At 39.1% G+C, this 24,143-nt stretch overlaps 1 long non-coding RNA gene across 1 annotated transcript in view; it reads left to right on the top strand.

The window, feature by feature from the left end:
• The first annotated feature begins 10,986 nt into the window (after positions 1–10,986).
• The window catches only part of LOC138224880 (uncharacterized), a 34,749-nt gene continuing 21,592 nt past the window's right edge, over positions 10,987–24,143 (top strand). The window contains exons 1-2 of the long non-coding RNA XR_011183339.1: positions 10,987–11,191; positions 13,335–13,448. This is a non-coding gene — a long non-coding RNA (uncharacterized lncRNA). The remainder of the gene's footprint in view (positions 11,192–13,334; positions 13,449–24,143) is intronic.

Raw genomic sequence — 24,143 nt, 5'->3', positions numbered from 1 at the left:
GTCACTGTCCATCACCCAGAGGAAGACCCACCAATGAGAGATCTTTAGAGTGAGTACCAGGAGTATGCTTGGTAACATCCTAAACCAATCATCTGTGATGTCATGCCAGCTAATTGGTTCATTGGTTAATCATTGGTTAACCTGGCCTCGGACTTTTCCATCCAAATGACTGTAAGCAGTCTAAATCCAGACTTAAACTTTTCTGCAAGAGGCCATGTTGAGAGAGTGAGTAGGTTAAAAGCAGAACTGTTGTGCTCACAAACCTGCTGTTAATTTTGTCTGATCAACTAAAATAAGAGAATTTACTCTTTCTTTTTGTGGACATCTTGAATATCTGAGCATATTCAGTACCAAGCTATAGCTATAGCTAGTATGGCGTCCGCTGCACGTCGTCGCACGGCAAAGGCAAAGTGCTGCTTCTAGTGCAAAGTGGTGGCTCTGTGGTTAAGGATCTGCACCTGCAGCTGGAAGGTTGCTGGTTCAAATCCCGTGGCTGGCAGAGGAATCCTACTCCCTTGGGCCCCTGAGCAAGGCCCTTAACCCCAACTGCTCCAGGGGCGCTGTACAATGGCTGACTCTGTGCTCTGACCCCAAGCTTCTCTCCCTGTCTGTGTCTCATGGAGTGCAAGCTGGGTTATGCGAAAAGATGAATTCCTAATGCAAGAAATTGTATATGGCTAATAAATATATCTGAGAATATGAATGCAATGAAATTATTTGAGAATGAAAATACCTACGAGGTAAACTATAACATGTTGAAGTCTATGCTGTATATGTTAACTCTGAGGTTAAAACCCTCATTTTTTTTAGTCTTTCAACAATCGATCAGTGTGTCGTATGACCGCTGATCGTTTCACAGATATATTCTGTTATGCGTGTTCTTGGGGATATATCAATAAAAGGTATATTGCATAATATGAATCTGTGTGAGAGTAGAAATTGCATTTTATGTTTGATTGATCATTAACAGTCATCAAGAACTCTCAGACTTTATTGTTCTAATTTCTTGTTACAGTAAATTAAAACCTTCACATCACTACACCACTGATGCCTTGGCCTTCTTGTTGTTGCTGACAGGAAACAGAGTTGGGATGACTTGATAGCCTGACATCTCCTGTTTGTGCAGTCTTGACAGGCATGTATAGTAAGAAGTGATTGACAGTTTTGGTGGTCATTATTCAGAAATGCCTTCAGACTAAGCAAAAGGAACACAAATTACTTTTGACACCATTGACTTGGGTGAGTCTGGGCTAGTTTCAAATGCAGCTTGTGCCTCAGGGTTAGACCACAAGGTCTGATTGCCCCTATGTCCTGAGCTGCATTTACAGTTTAAACTATAATCATTATTTTTTTGTGTTCTGTTGCAAAATTGGAGCAGGTTTTAACATGTTCTCCTGCAGACTCTGTTCTCTTATAATTAGTTTCTGAATGTTGATTAATCTGGGATTGTGGCGTTGAAGATTTTTCTCACAACGGCCTCTTTTCTTTTTAATTAGTTAGGGAATCTTTGGAAGCTAGTGACTGGATTTCGCTTGCAGAGCTAGCACATTGTTGACAGAGAACTGATGACTTTCTGGGTGTGTAAACCATTAACTGCTGTTTTCAGGTTGTTTTAGCCTCACTTGGGATTGAAGATTAAACTTTCTGCATACAAAGATTTCTGTACCCTAGTGTTTCACTGAGTGAAGAATGGTCTCATAATTAAACTGTGGTCCATCTGGAATCTCTCATCATGTCACTAGACCAAAGCCAGTTTAGGTCAATTCTGATCATCCCCAATACTTTATCAACTGATTCTATGATTCAAGTGTATCAAGAATGAAAAACATCAAAGAAATTCGATCCAACCCGTAGATATCTTAGCTGCACCAGTAATTTACATAAAAATCTTCAACTCTTTTTTTTCTTAAGCAAGTAATGATTTGAAAAATATTTTAAGCAAAAACATATTTTTAAACAATAAAAGGTATTTTCTCACTTGGAGTGATCCATCAATGAACCCTGACAATAATGGGTTTCAAATGAAGGTTTGTTGGAGATACATTGTAAATTTGTTAGCAATCTGTAATGCCAGTAAGCTGTCACAATAAATATGTACAGATAGCCATACACTGACATGACAACCCAAACATAAGAAAGTACTGTAATCAAGAGCACTGAGTAAACAACAGGGTTGACCAAAATCTTAAGAATGTGACACTCTGGTTTAAAAGCATTTTGATTATTTTTTGTAAACACTACACCACATGAAGATGATGTGATATTTTACGAATACCTATATTTGGAGAATAAAATGGCAATCCATTAATTTTGGCAGAGGCATTTTGTCCATCTTTTCTGACATGGGCAATGTTGATGTTTAGATGTTTAGGAATATTTTTACTGCTGTAGACTCTGAAAAAGATTTCTGTAGAGTGTCAGCTGTTTGTGAAGAGCCAGAGCTCAAAGCAGTGTATTGAATTTAATTGTGTGCAAATTGTGAAAGATGTCTGGAGTTCACAGGCAAATTGTTTGGCTGGTACAGACTTTACAAGGGCAAATGTTGTAAAATAAAATGCAACACTTACAGTGACTTAGAGTGACATTAAGGACTTTCAAGTAAGTTCTTTTAAAATATGCAAACATTAGAAAAAATGAAACATTCAACCCACCTTAACTGTTTGGAGGTTTATAAGCTAAATGTATCTATTTTCCTGTACTGAAGTTTCAATCACATGGGAAGTAGCCTGTTCCAGACACCCACTGGTCTTTGATGAATTCCTTATTAGTTTCCAGTTTTGAGTTTGTTCTTGTTTTCTTCTGAGTCTAAAGTTGTCTGCTTGGTTATGTATCTATAATGAGCATCAGAAACAATCATTGATATTTTATTGCACAGATGTGCCAGGTGAATTAATTGTTCTCATAACCATTTGATATCAACAGGGTTCATTAACAGGTGGTCTACTGTGAAGGTTGTAGACTAGGAGTGTAGTAATATACAGTAGCCACTGTTGAAATCAATACAAGCTACATCTGTAACGCATGTGATAATGCAATCTTGTATGATTCTGCCCCTTTCCTCTTGTAGAGTCTGGACATGCATTTGCCTTTCCACTTGTCATGTGGCAAAACTTGTGGCACCAGATGAAACAAATTCTCAGCTCATTCCACACACGTGCAGTTGAGGGCATCAGTGGTGTACTAATCACATGCATACTGTATCTTGCTTGAAAGATATGTACTGTCAGGACCCAGATGATCCTGCAACAGATGAAGGGCAACAAGTAAGATACCAGGATACAACTTCCAGGTTGCTGTTAATCACTACAAGTGAGTAGACCTCCCTATCCAGGCCATCACATGTAGACCTACTCATTGATTAGTCTGTTGTACCCCACAGATGTGCATTTAGTTCTGCTTATCCATGCCATTTGTGCTGAAGTCCATCTGGGTAGTCTACACAAAATGTTGATTCATCCCTGAAGAGGACATGGCTCCACTGTTGGTAAATCCACTTGAGGCTTTATTCCAACATACAGATAGCAGGAAGGCACAGCAATAACATTTTAATACTAAAGTGTCCTTGTTAGCCAACTAAATTTAATCTTTCAGGTCAGCCGCAGTTGGAGTTATGTCTGTAACATTCAGTAGTGAAATTTCTATGTTCTAGTCCACCTAAACATAATGTTTTAAACAGACAGTTGTTGAATTAGCAGCAGTAAAGTGAAGAGATTTTAGCATGCTTCATTGATTCTCTTTACCAAGTGCTTGAAGAAGGGATGCAAACTTTACGGGCAGATACAGGGTGCCCAGGCTATACCGTACTTGTGATTTATTTAATATTGACAGATGTCAAAATAATCATTACAAATACATATTTGTGGTGTGAAAATGAAGCAATATTGCAAAGTAAGAATTTAAGAGGTAGCATAGAAGCATTTATCTGTAGCTGTCTGAAACGTAGCTCCCCACGAGCCATTTAATCAATGATCCATTAACAGTCTGGCCTCTGCTGCCTTATCATCTGTGTTTACTGTGTGTTATGAAACAAAGCTAGGCTGTGACCCTGACACATTTCATATGAGACCTGCCAATGAGCCAAAAAAACAACCCATCGCAGTATTAGGGATTTTGTTTTTTAATGAAGCCACCTTGAAACTTTGATGTTGTTGGGAGATTCCCAGGAGTTTTATTATTTTATTCTTGTTTGTTTGGTTAATGTTTTTGTCCCAAGAGATTTACATGGATACCTAGCTTAGCAATCTGAATGCATAACCTTGCTCACAACATTACGTCTCCCAGGATTTGACCTCACAACCTTGCAAGTCCAGAGCCCTACTTCTCCATCAAGCAGTGCAACATTTTTATGAGAAATATAAATGTACTTCACTAGTGATCGGTGATTTATCATTCTTAAGAGTTTATGAAAGAGTTTAGTTATAAATATGAATGACATACAGAATAAAGATACTGCTGTAATAATACTGATAAGCATCTCAATTAGGTGTGCTTTCCCTCTCCTGTTATTAAATGTTTTAAATGCCTAAACTCAATGTGGTGGAGAAGACATATTATGGACGTTGAGCTCACGAAAGGACTGCCACCGGAGAAAACATTTCCAGTGGTCTCTTGATCTCTTCCAGAGTTCTTCAAGGATGATTGTGTTTTGCAGACATGAAACAGGGAGCTCGATCTCTCCAGTTTCCCATTGTCACCAGCGTCTCAGACATATGCTTGTGAGTGAATAGTGGAAATAAATTAAATGTCATCGGGCAACCTATAGTCTGATTTTAAAATTGAGAGAAATCCTAAACTCTTTATTAGATGTCTCTGTTTTCAGCCACTCGGGGTTTGAAAGTGTCATGCTCGTCCCGGCTGCTGGACTGCGGAGCGATCTAGCTAAGGTGGGGCAGCCGGTGACATCATCAACCCGTCTTGCATCTCCAGCAGCTGCAGACAACTAATCCCCTAGGGGCTTGGAGCACATGGATTCGGTTTCCAACCACACCCATTGCAGGTGCTCTTCAGCACAAATAGACCACGGCCTTGGACTGTGCTGGCCTGCTCCAAGCTCGGGCTCCTTGGCTGGTAGCAGCAGCACAATATTTGCCTGCGTGTGTGGTTACTAGGATCACCCCCCGCCCCCTCAGCTGAGCTGTCCCACCCCCTCAGTTTTGGACAAAAGGACGTTTGAACAATTTCACTTACTTAACTTGCGCCCTTAAAAATAGTTGTACTTTGTCGATCGTCAAATAACAAAACTAACCCCCGAATTCACAGTTACTACATCGGACTGTTTGATGTGCAGGAGGGCTATCTGTCCAGGAACGGCACATAGTACATAGTGGCTACTGGGTGTAAACATTATTACAATCTTGTTTGCTCAGCAGGACCAATTCCTTGCAGTAGTTTATCCTTTTACTTACAATCGTCATATACTGTACATTAACTAGGACTGTAGTTATAGAAGTTTGTCCTTTCTGTTGGTTTTACAACTATTTTTTCTTAACGATTCAGAACCATGTTACTGTCGCTGAAGCTGCAAAAATGAACACGTACAAGTATGGTCTTTTGTCGCTCCAGGTAATAATAATCGCGAGAGTGCTGAACGTGAAACTGTACTTCATCGCTAAATACCAGATGGCTCGTCGCTATCTTCTATCATGAAGCTCTAATCAGTGGTATGGTTGCGAGATTTCACTTGGGTAGTCGCAACGGCTCCGTTTCAACCGGAATATCACCGCCCCCCGCAGAATTTCCAGTGCCCCCCTACAGAGTTTTCCCCTGGCTCCCCACCCACTCCGAATCTCAGTTACTTGCAGCTCTGGGCAAATTCCCTGTGTGCTGTTTTCAGGTTCCCTAACTCAGCCACTTCTTGCCTAACACTTGGTTTCTCTAACATTCCTGGATCATGACTCATTGGCAGCTAAACAGTCCAGAAAGAAAGTCAAACAATTCAAGTGATAGTATCCTGTATACATGATAACCATGTCTGGGCCCACTGCTTGCTCATGTCTGCAGGGTTAAGTATCAGGATGTTACAGCAGCTTGATTGAAAACAAGGCCTGAATGGGACATACAGTACACACACACACGTGTGTGCATTCACACACTCTTCCTATATTGACACAGCTGGTAACCACAACGGACAACAAAAAGAGAATGGTGCCAAACTGAGCTGCTTGGGCAACATTGGTCTTCTTCATAGAAAAGTCAAAGTTGCAATAAGTTTGGTGCACAGAACCGCTGTGCTTCATTGAGGCAAACTGATAACTATTGTTTTTTTTATAAGAAAAGTTTTTTACCTAAAAAGAAACTGATAGTGGAATTTTTTCATGTTCATTTTTTTGGAGTGTATAGTACATATGTAAATCCACATTTGTAGTTCCAGATTACATTAAGGAAATATAAAAAATGAAACAGACTCTTGAGCACTATTCTTCATGTAGTGGTCTGATGATTTTTTGATCAAACAGATGGGAAATGTAAGCTTCTTTCGCTGCAGTTACTGTACATGGTAGATGATGTGATGATTTCAAGGTTTTGTTCAAACTTCGAACCCTGTTTTATCAAAGCCATTTAAAACCTGTACATTTTTCACCTTCAAACCCTTTATTTTACTTAAGAACTCCCTGAACCTTTAGAGGTTTATACAGTACTTTTTCAAATTGCTTTATGGCACCTCAATGAAGGAATATATTGATTGTTCCTCTGTAGTTGAAATAAAAATGTTCATAATGTTTTTTGATGTTCATCATTATTGTAAAATCAATAATTCATTCGAGATTATTTCTAAATGTTCCTGTGTCTGTTGATGTAATGCTTTGTGTCAGAGTAAATATAATTGTGAGGCGTGTGAGGAGTTAAGTACAAAAATAAGGCTGACACAGCAGTAATCAATAATGCATCATTATTAGCATATCAATTCTGAAAAAAGGGCTATGTTCAGTGTTTTTCAGGATTGTTCATTCTTTAAATATTCCTTGGTGCATGCAGCAAAAATAGACCAGAACTGAAGCTTCCCCAGTCCTGACAAAAGTAGAGGCTTGAAAGAGGTTGTCAGAAATTGAATACGCCATCCGCACAGGCAGCAGGGGAGAGAGAGGCTTTAAAACAATAGAGCAGTCACTTGGTCAGAGCAGAAATAAAGTGAGGGTTTGTTATCACTTGGCATGGGCTCGTTTTCTGACACTGAGCTCATTTGGCATTCCGAAGCAGGCCTGCTCATTTACTCTGGGCCTCGCATATTCCCGTCAGGTGCCTGAATCTGCTTTGGCGGAGATGTTTTGATAGCTGTCTCAAATTCCCAACGTCAGCGCTGAGGATCACTGGAAAGGCTCAAAATTGGAAAGCTCAGTCCAATTAAAAAGGTTGCCGTTCAGCATATCCCTGGGAGCTGAAAAGGAAATGCAAACAGCTGGGAACTCTTCCTAGGCTGTGTCCTGTGTGCCATTGAGCCAATGACTAAATTAAACTAAATGCAATATGCCTTAAAGCGCGCTTAATATAAAGTGATTGAAAGAGGTTTCTTTCCTGGCTGATGCATTGCTGTTAAGTGGAATAAGGCAGCATGAAAGCAAACACAGGCCTAAATGAAATTGCTGTGGCTAGTTAACATCTCATTGGCCGGTGCTTGTGCTATACCAGGGACCACACACCTGCTGGTTTTCATTTTGGCTGAACTTAATTACCCAACTGAAGCCTTAATTGAACTAACGAGTTGCTTCATTGGAATATTAGCATTTTCCTCTCCAAGGTTCAGGATTTTATTTTAGTTATAAAATGTAAAAGCAACCTTCGACACGTGTAAGAGCTGAAAACTGTCACACAGTTCAAAATAATCTGAAATTCTTTTAAAACGAAACCAAATCTTTGATTTGACTTTTTTCCAGCACAAACCTCTTTTACAATACAATTTGAAAGGTACTCTTTTTATTCAGAACATAAGGGTGGTTACTGACCAGAGCGTAAGTAGCTATTTCAACCAACCTTTTTCTGAAAGAATGAAACTTAAAATCAGCTCCAACAATACAGCAAAGCAGCTTGTTCCAGACCTCATCTACCCTTTGTATAAAGAAACACCTCCTATTCTCAATCCTTAATGCTTAATTGTCATTATTTCCCAAAGGTCATTTTTCATTATTAATCCTAAAGAAATCATTTGGAATATATTTGTTAATAGTCTGGGGTATTTTGAATACCTCTGTCTGAAAAAGAATAGTTCTCAGTATGGTTGAATTTGAGATAGATCTTTTAGATCCAGATGTATTATAGTGAAAGGGTGGCAAAAGTATTTTTTTTTTTTTAGTGAGCCAACCAGAACTGCAATTTTATTGTACCTTCCTTTAATTTAAATTCTACAGTATCCATGGCAAAGCGTAGGTTTTATTTAGCCTTTTTTTAGTCATTTGTCTAAAGAAGGTTCTCATTCCTCGTGTAAGTAAAACAAACGTCACTGTGTTTTTTGCACGATGCTGCATGCTCTAACCTTGGGTTAGCCTGGGTTCAGTCATGGTGTTTATTTCATAAGATGGGCTGATGAACAAGAATGTGTGCATGCACTACAGTACATCTGCTCCCAATGTAATGTACTACAATCATTTGGAACAGGCCTTTGGACATGTGTCCATGAAACCTTAATTTTCAATTACACTAAATAATGAGGTGTCTTCATAGGAGATTAGTTGGGACAAGGCTGCCATTACAAGAAACAGTCAGGCAGTGAAGGAAAAAGAAGCTTAACAAACAATTCTGGGTTAAATGATGTTAATCAAAGTGGAAGCCAGCTGCTACTTGAATTTAACGAAAAACGTAAGAGCTAATTATATTAAACTTTGTCCATTAATGGTGAATTCATTTTGAAATTAGAAATAAAAGCAACAACAACAATGCCGAAAAGGCTAATTGAATTTATGAGAACCCTTTATTAAAGTGATTAGATTTGGAGAACAATGGGGGGAAAACAAACCAGAAAAGAAGGCAATCTTAATAAATTGAATCTAGTCAATTCTTTTGGAAAGCGCTGGAAGCATGTTTAGTACAAAATGTTTAAGTGTAAAGCGACGCACTCACCTTATGCTGTCTTTGCAATATTCTGTATTCATGGCTTTTATGAAAACTGAGCAATGGGCTAGAAAATACAATCCTTTTCTTATTACCCAGATGGGTGCACAGGCTCTCCTCAGAGCTCCAGGTTTAAATACTTTAAATTTTCAATTAGGTTTTCATACCATCCTCCAATGTCCTTTCATACAATTAGGTAGCAAAAGTCAATGCTCTGGATTCTCTGCCAAAACATCAAGATATTTTTTTCCAGTAATTTCTTCTTCTCAGTTGTACTTTATACACATTAAAAAATAAGCCTGAAAGTCCTTTTTCTGGTCTGTACTTGTGCAGAAATATTTATTTAGCAATATAAAAACACACCTTTTAAATTGCACCAACAGTAAATAGAAGTAAAATTTTAAAAGTGAGAGGTGCAGATATGTTTACGGTGCAGTGTTTCTTTCAACTGACAGCAAGAAAAACAATCTATTATATCTATTATGTGCCTTTCTGTATATACTGTATGTCAAGTGAACACAACAGCAGCCTCTTTACAACCAAGATGTAAAATGTTTTCAGCAAAACTCACTCACAAAAAGGACAATATACACCATATTGTACATTATGCACAGTAAATGAAGTCTTGTTTTCTTGATTCTGGATTCAAGCACGTTGTCGAAGCTGTTAGCACATTAGCAGTACACAGTGTACTGTATATACATGTATATTTCAAGCAATGACGGGATGATTTCATTTCCTCTTATTAATTGCTTTTAAGTAAAGTGATGCTCTCGCCCAGTCAGAGACACCAGTTCATTTCAAGGGGCAGGTGAGTGAAGCCCAGTGCTTTACAGGCCTGGTTTGGGTTTTTGCTCCAACTGTTTTTAATCATAAGCTAATTGATTTTCAGTTTTCTATTTAGGGCATACAATAAATCCCCGATTTAGCGGACAAAATTCTACGGTTCATACTGTATGTCGGTACTTTCCCGTTATTTTCCGGTTGATACTGTTCTGTATGTGTGTACTTTTGTACGTGAGCATAATAGTACTGTTGATATGTCGGTATGTGCTTCGTCAGTTGGGCTACGAACGTAACGCGTATCTAGTAGTACATTCTTGTAGCGCAAATTAAATTTGTGCCGGAATGTCTTACAAATATGTTTTTTTATTTATTAATACACCGTGTACAAAAAAAAAGAAAAAATACAAACTTGAGTGTAAAACAAAAGTTAGAATTGATTGACAAATTAGAATCGTCAGTATCCGTCGCACGTGTTTGTGAGGAATATTGTGTGAAGAAACAAACTGTCAGATTTTCGCAAAGCAAAAGATAAGTTAAAAAATGTTTTAATGTGTGATGCGGATGCTACAAATAAGCCAAGAAAACATGAAAATGGCACAAGAACCTTCACTGGAAGATGCTGTGTTGAAATGGTACAGTATGTGCAGCAACGTTCTTGCGGTGTTAATGTACGAGGGATAGAGTTAAAATCTGCAGCAAACACACCATCAAAGCACATGAAAATCGATTTCAAAGCGAGTGATTTTATTATTATTTTCTAATGCATGATATGTAATTTATATATATAGAGAGAGAGAAATTAGTCGTTTTTCAGTCAAATATGGGCAGCGTTGTACTTCAAAGTATATAATTTGTTATTTAACGGACGTTTGGTTTCATATAAACGCGATTTAACGGACATTCGGCACTATCGGACACCCCCTCAATTAATCCGATATACTTGTAAACTTGCTTTTAGCCCTCCAGAGGTCAAATGGGATTTGTAATTGCAATTGGAACAGGTGTTCTGAATGAACTGAAACGAGCTGGACCTCTGTGGAAGGGATCACTGTGTCTAACACAGCGTCATTCACACCTGTTTCAGTTCTTCATCAACTAGTAACTCTGTTAGTAACTAGTAAAAGCTGTTTAGTCACTATTAATGGTACACACGTTTAGACAGGCGGTGCAAAGTTTTGTGCGATGAAGTTGCTAGAATATTTTTGACACTCAGGACTGAGTGCAGAAAGTCATCTAATAGTCTGAACAAACAAGCAGATTTATTAAGTCGTTAGCAGTGGAGATCTGGAGCTCAGCTGGAATTAGAATAAGGGTGTTCAACCAGGCCAAGAGCTGGGGTCTCTGGGTCAGAGAGGTAGCACAGGTAAGCACCACATCCCTGTTTTATTTATTCTCCTCAAGTCTTCAAGTTTAGATCTGGAGTGTAAACATTACTTTCTCGGGTCAGTTTGTCAAATTCTGGATGGGTAACAATTGTGTTGATTTTTTTTAAAAATAGTTTTTCAGGGGGAATCTAGTAACTTGATGTCATTGAGTTTGAATTTATGTTTCTGTTTTATATGAAAGAACATTTCATTTTCTTAAGAACTTATGTAGTCACAAACAAGAGGCAGTCTGACTCTTCCAGGTCAGTAGTATTTTGACAATGCAATTATTGAAGTTTAAAATGAGTATTAGGGAGAAGGACAGACTTCCATTCCTACTAATCCTGGGTATAAATATGGGCCTAACGCAGTGTTTCATGCACTAACACTCCTCCTCTACCACACTCATCAAGAATAATGCAGCAATCCCTCAGTGATGGTATCTTCCACAACCCAGCATCTCCTGTCACTGTAGTCCACCTCGTCTGGCTATCGCCTCTCTGCGTAGGCAAAACCGGTGACTTATCTGAGTTATCTGCTTGCGACCACCGTTGCCATTCATAACGTTTTTCCATCGTGCTTTTGCCTCTGGAAAATGTATTCAGCCCGAGCTCATGCAGGACTCCTCTTGTCCCACATTCCAGGCTTCCCCTTAATCCATACGGATTTGTCTTCCCGTTCGTAGACTTTGACAGGTTCCCATTCTATTTATTTAGATCGGAATCGGTTTTACCTGCTTGATATTAGAATCGGCAGATGTGAGTTTTTCACGGCTTGGCTCAAGGCGGGGACCCTGGCGGTGACCTTGTGGCCGCACACGGGGAGGGGCGAGACCTTGTGGCCGCACACGGGGAGGGGCGAGACCTTGTGGCCGCACAGGGGGAGGGGCGAGGCGGCGCCAGCCATCCCACTCGCCCACCCTCGAGCCGCTTCATCTTTCAACATGTCACGTCCGTCCATAATACCCCCCTCCCCCAGCCTTAGACAGGCATGTCCGTCACCAGCGGGCTACAGAGGGCGCTGTGCTTGACGAACTTCAAGAAACCTCTGGCTGGCTCTTCCCCTTCCCACCCTACCAGGGTTATAACACACCTAAAATGAACTGACAATCATGGGGGATGAGCCTTTAGGACCCCTGGCACAGGCTGGTGCCCAGGAGATCCTGAGGAAGCCCCGTGCTGTTGCTGAGGTCGCCCAGCTCCCGTCCTTCATCAGTCTTTTGAACTTTTGCCTCCAGGAAGGAGTTTCCGCTGCCCACAGTGCAAGACAAACAGAGGAAAATTTAGCTTTGTTGTGGAGGCCATCAGACTTGCAAGCACTGCGTGTAATGAAGTCTTAATTGATCTCTGGTGGATAGAGTCCCCTCCAAAGAATGTACATGTACTTTTATGCTTTCTTAAATATCTAATGATCTGACTATGTATTTTGCAGTACAGGACAGAGTCCTTACAACGTACACTGTTACTTTCATAATCATAACTCTGTCAGGTGTGTAGCGTCACATGGGGAATTCTGGTCACATTTACTTCATGACATGACCCGGTTGAACCTTTCGGCTCTATAGATCCTAGATCCTAGAGGTTAGTTACTTATCTCAGTTCATGTGAGCATGTGGCCTGTTGGATGAAGATAAAGTTTCCAACTTTGGTGTTGAATACAATTCATTTCTACTTGAAGGGTGAGATTTATACACATCCCCCTTTGTCAGGCTGAAAATTTCAAAGTTTACTGGCACAAAGCCTTGTTTGTGATCGAGGATGGCTTTTCTTACCATTGAGGTTGAGTTGCCATGGTAATCGGGGCTGTGAGCATTGCTATGGCAACTAGAGGGAAAGAAGGAGTTAAAAAACTGCAATTTGCATGTAGTTTATATCTGGCAGACAAAAATGTGTTATTGTTATTAATTGGTGTAATTTTGAGATTTTACACCATGGTAGCAAAATTCTCATTTTTTTCTAAATCTTTTTTTTTCTAATCCAGACTGAAACAATACTTCCCTTCCTGACATATTGTGTTGAGAATTATTTTCCTCAGGAAAAGTGTGTGCTTTTTCTTTTTTTTTCCTGAGTTGTCTCTTCCAGTTAGAAAATGTGTTTGGCTCTCAGCTCAGATAGGCTTCTCCCTTTTCTCTTCTTTATCAAGACAAGAAGAAATGAAGATGCAGCCACGATTCCCGTTGGACGAAGTTGTATGAGCTTCATAGAGCCTTTCCTCTGTGAAACCCTGTGAGGGTGTTGGGAGCGAAGCAGTGAGAAGGTGAGATGATCTTTGAAGAAAGTGCCCATTTTTTCACAGAGCTGCTGCAACACACTTTAGATCTCGGATTTCTGCTGCTCCAAGGGAGGGCATGGTGCGGTTTCAAATCACAAGACCCAGATAAACACCAAAGCTGTGAAGGCAGTTTTCAAAGGCTTAGCCCAGTTGTGCCTTTATTTTTCCAGTTTCTAGTTTCCAGTTCCAGGTCCCAGGTGAATTCATTACCTTGAGATGTAAGCTCTGATGAATAAATATATAAAAAAACTAGCTACTTTTAAGATTTTTCTTCCTATGACCTTGCATTCAAAATGTGTTCGGCAGTCATTTGCAAATGATTACCTGCTAATTACCCAAGCAGGCTGGAGGTGCTATATTAATATGAAGAATCTCCTGCTGTTAGTGGAATGGTTAACTGTACTTATTAACAGGCCCCCTGTCCAAAAATATATTACTTACACCTTCCAAACTACTGTATAACTTCTTTAATCTTTCAGATGTGCTGTGATGAGAATTCCCAATTAGTGCATCCTCAGTAACGGTACTAAGCTTGTCCAAGAACTTCTGGAGCCACGTTATGGTATAGTGGTTACCATTATAAAATACGTCGGATCTTATTCTTCCTTTAAGAATTGTTTAAAAACAAATGCCGCACAGAAACACGTTTCCAATAATTTCGGTGGGAATGATTTATCAAACTCCGAATTACTGCTAGTAGTCATCATTCCGCTGCAAAAATAAGAGTTTTTAGTTTTCATAATGATATGGAATACAAGGGCAACCCAATGCACAAAGATGTGTAAAAATAGAAGTGCGTAATACTTTATTTTTGTAAAAGTAGAGGCGATGAACCATGTGCTTTACATCAGATTCCCTTTCTGAATGATCGGAATATGTGGACGTCCTTTAAAATACAAACATTTGTGACTTTGAAGGGTGATTATTCATCCACATACAGTACCTGAAGTTACAGCAGCAGTATTACCATCTTGTATCCTGATGACGTCAGATCTCAGAAGATCAGGCTCTGTCTGGACAGCACGGGGACAAGAAATCTCAGCGAAAAGCCGAGTTTGTTGGTGTTAAGTCATGTTGGTGGGCCAGTAGGCGGCACTGTTCCCTTGGGGCTATAATTTCCAACCCAATACAGTATGGTGCCTGGAGACACTACGCACGGAAGGAGCAGTGCTCCGTAGGAGACATTGGGGTCCTGACTGCTTGGTCATCAAGAAGTCCAAGATACTGTCCATAAGAAGAAGGGAATTAAATCCTTATAACTCCTCCTGCCTAAATTCCACTATGGGTTTGCTTCACACAGTAAAGCCATTTTGTTGGAATATTTGTCTGGACCTGGGCATTGCTGTCATCCACAGAAGATATGGTTCTTTAGAATGACATTAAGACATTTATTAATGACAGGAGGTCATTTGACCTGTCTAGTGGGCAACTATATCAACCTACTGAAGCTCAGCAGGTGTGAGCCTGGCCAGTACCTGGATAGGAGACTCCTGGAAAGCTAAGGTTACTGCTGAAAGAGGTGTTAGTGGGGCCAGCAGGGGGCGCTCACCCTGCGGTCTGTGTGGGTCCTAATGCCCCAGTATAGTATAGGGACACTAGACTGTAAAAAGGCACCGTCCTTCACATGAGACGTAAAACCAAGGTCCTGACTCTCTGTGGTCATTAAAAATCCCATTCTCGAAATGAGTAGTGGTATTACTCTGCCCCAATTTCTACCCTGCCTATACCAATCATGGGTTCCTAATAATCCCCATCTCTGAACTGGCTGCATCACTCTGTTCTCCTCCCCACTGAGAGATGTGGTGAGAGTACAGAAAAGTGCTACACAAGTGTAATTTATTATTATTATTATTATTACTATTATTATTATTACCACTACTATTAGTAGTTATTAGCTAATTGATCCCAGAATCATATTCAGCCATTTCTTGAAAGAGGTCAGCATATCGGCTTCAGCATCATGGCTGTGTGGCTTGTCCTGTAATCCCACAATCCCCTGGACAAATAAACACCTCCTGTTCCCAGTTGTACAGTAAAAGCATTTCCACCTGTGTCCTCTGGTTCATGTTTCACCATTAATGTTGACGAAGCCCTGGGTTCTTCTCCAAAGCTCCAGTCCTTTTGTTCCCTCTGACAATCTGCGTTTATTTGATTGCAAAGCCTGACCCATGTACTGTACAACGCATCTCGTACACATTGTCAACAGAAAAAATGCATAATTCACAAAATATCTAAAAATAAATGCAACAATGTCTTTTGCTAATGATGATTTTAAGTCGCGTTGGGTCTCATCACCAGAAAAAACACTCTTTATACATTCAGAATTCTCTAGCGGGATGATGGTGTGTTTAGTAAAGCATAATTAAGTGTTAGTCTGTGGGGGAAAAAAAAATCAGTTTTCGGTTTTGAATGATTAAAATCTTGAAACAAAGCCTGAAGGCAGTTTTCTGCAAGGCATGCTTAGGGTCTATATTGCAGAATGCAGTGACAGCATGGCAGTGTGACAAACGCAGTCCAAACTCCCCTATGGATAGAAGCACTCTCCTGTACCTGATTATGTAATCTGAGCATAAAATGCACCATTAACTTCATTTGAATTAGTCTGGGACGATGTTTCAGAATGATTACAGACTTCTGAAATAGCTGCTATTATCAGATCAATAGTTTGAACTTGCGTACTACAGTGCTCACCTCTTAACTTTGCTGGATTTCCAGTCCAGCAGCAATGGTGACGATTATTTGTCAGAACTAATTACGGTCTCCCAGTGTTGGTGGTGTGGTATAAAAGAAGAGCAGGGTGTGGAAGACAAGGCAACGGAAAGCTAATTAATGAACTGACTAATGTGCACATCTTTCTATCTGAACACGAAGTGCAGTAGCTATAAATGCCTGCTGCTATCCCGAGCTGCTTCTTCTCTTGTGTCATGTGTTGGAGCTCATTATTGATTTTTTTTAAATATATGTTGGTACCAATTCATATTCTAATTAGCTATTATTTGTTTCTAATTAAGAGCATAGAGAAAATCTCCATCATGTAAACAATAAAACTACCGATCAATTCATTATCTGAATTTTGATGGGGCAATTTCAGCATACAGTACCTAAATTAAAATTGAGATGCACTTCAAAATGATGGCTTTGATCTTCACTGAAGTTGAAACGTGTGGGTGTCACACTAAGATTAAATTAAAATAAATGTATTTTTCTTTTACATTTCCACAAAGGATACAGCCCTTTGTGGAAACCAAATCAATCCAGCAAAGTGTCAGTTTAAAATAATTTCCAAATACCCAAAAAGCTTTTTTTCTTTACCAAGATTTTGAACAGATCATAAAAAATGTGTGTGCAAAATTTAAAGTTGTGACTTTCAAATTCCTTTTAGCCGTAGAATTAGATCAATTTAAGTTTGTGGACCTAAATTTATCTTTCTTAACCTCTGTGAAAGAGAAAAATGGTCAGTATTGTTTTGAACAATGAAACCGCCCGGGTTACTTTGCGTTTCACAGGAAACGCATGAAAAACAGACAACTGGGTGACTGAAGTTGATTTTGTTTTAGCTTTTTGTTCAGTGTGTTTGACCTAAAGCTTCCCAGTCTGCAAATCCAGAGCAGAATTTCTGTTAAATGACGTCCTTATCTGATCAGTGCCATGAAAGCACCAAACAATACTGTTCAGTCTAGCTAAGTTAGGGTAAGGAGGTTAAGACCTTATGTAAACTTCATCTTCTGTGGGGAGGGGAGAGTCAGTTCTTTCTTCAAGCTCTCAGGTTGAAGTTTCACAACAGGAGAAGAGAAATTCAAGGCACAACAACAAATATTTAATTTCTTCATTGTTGTTCAGCAGAAAACGAGGGCAAGTTTCTGTGTTGATGCTTGCCCTTGTTAAAATGGATGAAGGCCTCATGACTTCGGAAATCTAATAAGGTACTTTATCTGTCCTTTCTCACTGTAATTGCTGTGCAAAGGAAACCAGTGTAACAAGGTCAAAGTATCAGTTCTATACTTTATTTTTACCGGTGAAATTTAAACTAAGCAGAACATTTTCCAGTTATGTTCTGCAATTGATTTTTCTTCTTATTTCTGTTTTTTTAAAACGTTAGGGGGAAAATCCTGCCTTGTTCATTGCTTTACAAAACGAATTGAAAGGATAAAGAATCATTTAAAAAACTGAGCTCACTGTATTAAGGGTGATGACAGTCTTTGCAAATTCATCTCTCTTATCACAGCAAGATTTTAGGCAGGTAGAATTACACCTCCATTCCCTAGCAAATTAGAGTGAGGGAAAAATTGTATTAAAGCAAAGAGATAACTCTAACATTGAGGGGGGTGGCTTTAGGTTAGGTTGTTGTCTTAATATCTTACTATTGCTATTATTTATACTAATAATACTGCAATCAGTAATACTGAATGATGATTAATTTACCCCTGTAGTTTAAGAAAAGAAAAACATCAGTCTCTAAGAACATAGGATGTTGCATATCATGAGGGTAATGATATACAGTAACTTTCATAACAGCTTGATAAGATCTTTTAATACCCTTTGCCTATTAAATGACTCGAATCTTTTATTTTTATCTTATGAAAGTACTCCTGTTGCTCCCCTGAGCAAGGAATGTGCTTCTCAGATTGCTTCAATAAAATACTAAACTGAATAGATGGATATATATGAACATCACTCGAGGCAAACCAATCGGTAATAATTAATATGTACCAGCATTGCTATTCTCATTGTCTTGACTTTGCACCAAATGCATACTGTCTGTTAGATTTTTAGTTGATGATAAAATGTCGCTCTTTTTTTTTTAAATGATGAATTATTCTGTTATCCTAAGTCATATGTTAACCTTTGTGATTGTATTTTCAGGCCTGCTGTCTCTAACGAAAAACATACATACTCTAATATTTTCTCGTGCTTCGCCTCTCCTGTTTGTCCCATTAGCTCTTTCTCCACCCCAGAGCTCTTGAATTTAATTCCCATATCGGAGAGTCATGTTCCCTAAGAGAATTCAAATCTCGACTTTTCTTCTTCAGAAAGGCTTTTATTTGATTGGTATCGGTTTCTGCTCCTTGCCTATTCTTTTACAATTCGACTCTATTGTGTTTCTTTCTGCCAATTTTTTTTCCTCTCTCTGTTAAAGATTTTGTTTGTTTTAACTCTGTGTGTTTTGTAATGATACTATACAAATGTGCATTTTTCTCCATGAAATGAATTTGATATGCAGTGCAAAGATTGATATTTCACTGCGGTGGCACTTGGGAATACTAGAAATACCCGCTACTCTGCGTCAGTGCGGTGCTATTTCAATTGATCTCCTGGATCAGCAGTCACTTATACTGTACCCATCAGCTGCGAAATTCACGATTTCAACACTTCTCCAGAAATTCAAAGGTCATAGATACAGGTAATGGCATTCAGTTGTGATCCCTGCTACAGATTCAGGTTCTTTTACCACAAAGAAAAGGAATTTTAAAGGCATATTTCCCAGGCTGACTTTCAGACCTGCGCCATTCACCCCTAAATTGGTCTTCATGGTGCTGTATTGAAAAAAATCTTTCTGTCTGCCGAAGAATTAAATATTTTCCCATATGAAGAAGAAGCCAAGGTGGTCACATAAAAAATGTAAAATATTGAAATATGGGCAAGAGTTTTTAATAAGAACACCTTGACTGTAGCAAGGAGGTGTCATTCTGTATTGTACTGTATTTATCATGATTGCATACTGTATGGATGTTTAGTTCACTTAAGGGAATAAATGTCACGAATGACATCTCTTTTATAAAATTATAATATGCACACCCATATATAAATAAATGTAGACATAAGCTTGGCATGCTTTGCGTCAATTAATACGATTAGCAGACATTGATCAAAATGGATAATTAGAAGCTTTCAAGGACTTCAATCAATCAGAACATCAATTAGTGAGCAAGTGGAAAATGTAGTAAAGAGTATATTTTGCAATAACGAGTAACGCTGCAGTGCAGGAAAATGGGAAAATGATTTTAGTATTGATAAAAGAGGAATAAGAGTCTGGCATATTTAATCCTAATTAGTTCATTTATTTTGGGTGGGGTTTGAAAACACTGTACATTGTGGCACCTCATAATACAAAGCAATACCTCATAATACCTAAGTTCTGGTTTGCATTAAATAAGTTTAACTTAGTCATTTCAATAAACCCAACTGGCATGCAAATTATGTGCAGCTAAAGGCTTAGCAGCCAGTCTCCTTGGATGTAATGCAAAGTCTCGCAATAATAATTGGATTGAGTTTTAATTCAGGTCCTTTCTTTATTATGTTAACCACTCTGCAGAGGGCTCTGAAATCATAATTACTGACTGGGTGGACTGAAACCACTTGAACTAACATTAAATCGCATTTAGGGGAGACAAAGCCGCAGTTAGCACTTGTCGAAAGGGGCTGGTAGCCTAGATACGGACTGTAAAGTGCTCTTCTCCTCATTCGGCTGGCCTCTCCTTTTCTTTTGGAAATGAACTGGTGTGCATCCGCATAAAATAACAGGCAGATTAGCGAGGGCTATGATTATTAATGAAAAAGAAATGCTGGGAAAGGAAAAGGTCTTCGATAAAGAGCTGCCATCACACTATAAGTAACGTTTAGATACCAGTCAAGGTAATAAAAGGGTACCACTTGTCTGACAGCCGCAGAATCGTGTAACAATGTGACAATGCATTGTCTTGCATTGCCTTTCTTAAACTGAGGAGCTCTGTAGCAGAAATGGTTGCAAGTGTGCAAACGAAAGTAGAGATATGAGATTGAGATTGTATTCTGAAGCGAAAAACTGGGATGGTTTTGATAACAGAGAGCAGTAAAAAAAAAAATGAATTGGGAAGATTTACAGTATACTGTATCTTGACAATTTAGAAATGGTTGTCATCATCTTCCGCCAAGCAACAGCATTTTTAATTCCTTCCTTCTTCTACAATGTGGAAGTGCAAAAAGCCAAAGAGCGAATGCTCATTGTTTGTAGTGCTAAATGAAAGCATATTTAACAATTGGTATATCTTCTGTTACAGGTCTGCACTAATGGTACTAACACCACACTGGCAAAGTATTAAGAGAATTGTTCAAATTAGTGGCCGGATTTGAAGGAAAATTCAAATTCTGCTTATCAAAAAATGTTCCTGCATGTGGAAATAACTCGGGTGACCTAAATCAGCTTAAATGTTTACATAAAGAACTCTGGGGACTTAACGTGTGAGTCAGGCGTTTGCTCAATATTGCTTACCAGCTGCACAGAAAGGATGTTTAAAAATAGATCAAAAGAACTAGAAGTGTTTATTTTTGCTGCATAAAGATAATTGTAGCGCCTCAGTCAAAATGATTAAAATATTCTCACTGTGGCCCTTAAAATTAAAAAAAGCCATATGCTTACAAGCATAAAATACTATATCATCTGCCTTATGACAAAAGGAAATATAATAATCATCCTATAGAATCCACAACATGTGCATTCCAAATAAATTCTCTCCATTTCATTCTTCACAATTCTGATTGACTTCTTTAACTACAGAAAGTGTCCTTAGGTTGTGAGCAAGGAATAAGCCAAAATAAAAGATTGAATGACCTGGAATTGATGTGACAAAGTTCCTGTCAGCATATGTGGCCCAAATAATTGCTTTCTGTGTGATTTGTGGACCAAATAAAATGTGCTTCTGTTAAGAATCAGAAGCCTGAGGTGTTGTCTGTTCCGTTAGTTTTAATGAAAATACTTTAACTTTAGACAGGCAGAAGCCTTGAATTGCATTGCATTCATTGACATGGATGACAAAATCAACTGTGGAGCTGCTTGTTTAATTTTTTTTCTGCACCATATCTTAGAAAAAAAAACTACACTGGGTAAATGTTACTTCGCATTGATTAATGAGGGTTTTATGATGCCTTATTTCAAGCCATACTCTTGATCCGAGTTCGTGGGACTATAAAACTGAGATCTTTCTACAAGACAGATATTGGCAGGTCCAGCTGTGCACAAAAAGCACTACACAGATTGGTATGTATCTTCACCCTGAAAGCAAAAGACAAGCCTTCTATCTCTGATGGTGTCATAAATTGGTCACATACTGTATACACACTTGACAGCAAAACTGAAGGGCCAGAATTGGAGCCATGGGGAACACCGGACTGCACAGCACCAGATGTAAATGAACTCCCCTAAAACAACAAAAGTGATGGGATTGAGACAGATGGGATGAAAATTAGTTGAACCGTTCTCGATGGAGGTCAAGATGCTTGGATGTCATGATCAGCAGGGCTGGATAGCTACAGTCCTCCAGGACCTCATTATGCTCTAGTTATTATTGATTTTATACGGTACAGTGCTGATCTTATTTTCTCCATTCAACTGATTATTTCCATAAGAAACCATATCTTATGAGGTTACACAGATGTACCTGTGAAACCTACAGGACTTGGGCCCTTGAGCATTGGAGATTTCCATTCCCTTTCTCATCACATGGTGCAGAGATCTGTCGATCTGCCTGAACAAGAGCGAGCAGCATGACATCTGTCCCTGCATGGCCTTGTATGTACTGCATGTGTGAGGACTGCCTGTCAGCAAGGAATTGGTGCACCAGATCTGCTGAATTAACCCATTGGTTTTAGGTTCTCCCCCTCTCAGTATTATGTAATTGCAAGAACTAAAATAATATTCATTCCCATAATGGATAGCATATTACATCAGCTTATTCACTTCCTAAAATCAGACTGTGATGGGAGATAAAGAACTTATTATATCTGACTTATTTTAAAATTGGACTGAATAGCTCCATCTACTTCAGAGGCTCTCAAGGCAAAGAACTCAATGTGTGTGTGTGCGCTTGTGCCAGTGTGTCCTTTATTTCATTGGAAGCAATAACTTAGAGAAGATAATGAACTTTTTCAGTTATTAAGAAATATAGCTCTGTCACTCTGTTTTAAACAAAGGGAATAGATCTTCTCTGGTTCACTGTCTTAAAAAGGACAAGTACTTCTTCTCTCCCCCCCCCCCCCCCCCCCCACTATTCTCAGATGATCATTTATGGAACCTGCAGCACATACATCAAATTGAAATGACTTATGGTCCATGTAAAGAGACTAGCTGGATCATTCCAACCATCAGGGCCAACCCTTGGTCTGTGGAGAGTTTGCAGGTTGTTTGTACACTTAAAGCCACACATTTATAAAGTTACAGCTATTTGCTGATCCATAAGATGTCCAGTTTACCAAAATAACATCCTGGGATTTTGAGTGAGCTACAGGAGGATCCTACATGAAAGGAAGGGCGAGCAAGAATTCACCTGAACTTATTTCCTCGTTAAAGAAAACAAAAGCAAAATGAAAGCTCTTTAATATAGCATTTTCTAATGGAATGACTGCAACATCACAAATAAAGCACAGTGAAGCTACTGCTGATCCCCATAATTGAGTTGGCTTCATCACTCTGTTCTTCTCCTCACTGATAGCATTCACCCAGGTGGGGGTGCACACTGGTGATGGTGGTGGAAATGTGTCCCCATTACCTCTAAAGAGCTTTAAGTGGAGTGTCCAGGAAAGCGTTACAGAAGTGTTTGAAATTATTATCAGCGTAATCTATAGTAGGAGTATTAAAACCAAGTACAGAAGGCACGTCTCCAATGCAAAGACTAACCCTGGTTCCTTTCAGGGACCGTCTAGATGTGTTCCATGTGCTATGAGCAGCCAAATGAGCTAGATTGGCCTCTTGCTGTTTGTAACTTATGTTCTTAAAGATTTTGTTCTAGCATTTATCAATACACACCACCCAGCTCTATCCAGACTTCATAAATGTCTTTGTAACATCATGCCGTACATACAGTAACTGGCTCAGTTGTGGCCTAAAACATAGTATTTTTCTGGATTCGCCGTTTTGATGTTGAGATCAGACCCTTTCACTCCCTTCCTGCATTGAAATTCCAAGGTAAATGTATTCTGGGGTGTCTTTCGGCCAAAGCAGAAAACAACTGCATACAGGTCGCAAGCCGAATGTCATATACTGTAGGCTGATTGCACCTCGGGTAAGTGCACTGAGAAAGGAAGAAAGGCAATTTATCCTGGCTAGAAATGTGAGCATCATGATTGCTGATATGGTTATGGATAATTGTATGATATTGTAATTCTGTCACTGAAATATTTTTCCCACAAAAGCTTACATAGATATTTATCGAGATATTTAAATGTGCATCGTACTGGAAAATGTGAGTGAAACACCTTACTCAAGGGTACATCAGCAGCTCCCACCAGAGAGTCAAACAAGGCCAGCTTTCTTCCCAGAAGCCAAACAAGACTGAGTCTTGGTCAGTACTAGATTGGGGGAACCTAAGGGAAAGCCAAACTGCGGCTCTAAGTGGTTTTGGTGAACCAGAAAGAAATGTCCTTTTTCGAATCTCCACCCTAGTAAGGGGACAGCTGTAGCTGTAGAAGATGCCATATTTTTGGAAGAGATGATATTGACTATTTGAAATAGTAGGGGTTTTTAAACCTGATCTTCTGGTTAAATTCCATTCTCCCTTCAGTCAATTGGTGAAGACATATCTCACCCCTTCACCTGATTATCTGTGATCGATGGTGATAAATGTTTTGGGAATCTGTGGAATGAGGGTCTCAATATAAATGCAGTTAGTCAAGTCCTCAACTGCCTTAAAATGTATTTTGTAAAGTTTC

Source organism: Lepisosteus oculatus, chromosome 23 (assembly GCF_040954835.1).
Source record: "Lepisosteus oculatus isolate fLepOcu1 chromosome 23, fLepOcu1.hap2, whole genome shotgun sequence".
In the NCBI taxonomy this organism is placed as follows: Eukaryota; Metazoa; Chordata; class Actinopteri; order Semionotiformes; family Lepisosteidae; genus Lepisosteus; species Lepisosteus oculatus.
The sequence above is the reverse complement of the archived record's forward strand: the minus strand, read 5'-3'. Positions and strand labels throughout refer to the sequence as shown.